Below are 1418 nucleotides of genomic sequence, written 5' to 3'. Positions count from 1 at the left end.
AAGGAAGGTTGGGCAATCCTACTTCTGTAGTGATACTGCCTCGGAAACCCAAGGAGGGGTCGCTATGAGTCGGGGCCGACTTGACGGCAAAACAACAACAACAACAACAGGAAGTCCCCATAATTGTGCCCCATGTGTTTTATTATATATTTAATACATATCCAGCACATACAAACATGTATATACTTATGATTATAGATATACCCATATATGCACATACATGTACTAACGTGCTTTCCTATATGCATATATACAAACATATACACCTATTTTTTGGTTGCTATTACTGTTGTTACAAAATTCTATGAATATAACAACTACTGAAATTGTCCTTTATTCTTGTGTACTTCTTGGTGTCTTCATTTACGTTGGTTGTGTTTTGCAGACTTCACCCATATTAGGTATTTCCTTTCTTGTTACCAAAAATGACAAGTATCTATTATCTAGAAAGTGATTCCCTTTCCCTTCCAATCCTCCCTGGTAACCATCAAAGAATGTTGCTTTCTGTGTGTATACCTATTCTTGACTTTCATAAAAGTGGACTGGACAATATTTGTCCTCTTGTGATTGACTTATTTCACTCAGCATAATGTTCTCCAGATTCATGTGTAAGACTGTTCATATACTCATCATTATTCTTGATAGCCACATAGTATGCTATTATATATATGCACCACAATTTCTTTATCCATGCATCTTTTTGCTATTGTGAATAATGCTGCAATGAATATAGGTGTGCCACCATTTGTCTGTCAGTTTGTCATGCTGTGGTGGCTTGAGTGTTGCTGGGAGGCTGGAGGCTATGCCACTGGTATTTCTAATACCTGCAGGGTCATGCATGGTGGACAGGTTTCAGCAGAGCTTCCAGACTAAGACAGACTTGGAAGAAGGAAGGGGCCATCCACTTCTCCAAGAACTGGCCAGTGAAAAACCTTATGAATAGCAGTGAAACACTGTCTTGCATATTACTGGAAAATTTTATGAATAGCCCTGAAGCTCTGTCTGATATAGTGCTGGAAGATGAGCCCCTCAGGTTAGAAGGCACTCAAAATACAACTGGGAAAGAGCTGCCTCCTCAGAGTAGAGTTGACTTTAATGATGTGGATGGAGTAAAGCTTTTGGGACCTCCACTTGCTGATGTGGTGTGACTCAAAATGGGAAGAAACAGCTGCAAACATCTATTAATAATTGGAACATGGAATGTACAAGGTATGAATCTAGGAAACTGGAAGTTGTTAAAAATGAGATGAAAAACACAAAGACTGATATCTTAGGCTTAGTGAGCTGAAATGGACTGTTTTTTGCCATTTTGAATCAGACAACTGTATAATCTACTATGCCGGGAATGATAAATTGAAGAGGAATGGTGTGGCATTCATAGTTACAAAGAATGTATCAAGATCTATCCTGAAGTATAA

This window comes from Orycteropus afer, unplaced genomic scaffold, assembly GCF_000298275.1.
Source record: "Orycteropus afer afer isolate SDZICR_OR568_19922 unplaced genomic scaffold, OryAfe1.0 scaffold00302, whole genome shotgun sequence".
In the NCBI taxonomy this organism is placed as follows: Eukaryota; Metazoa; Chordata; class Mammalia; order Tubulidentata; family Orycteropodidae; genus Orycteropus; species Orycteropus afer.
This window is presented reverse-complemented; position numbering follows the sequence as displayed.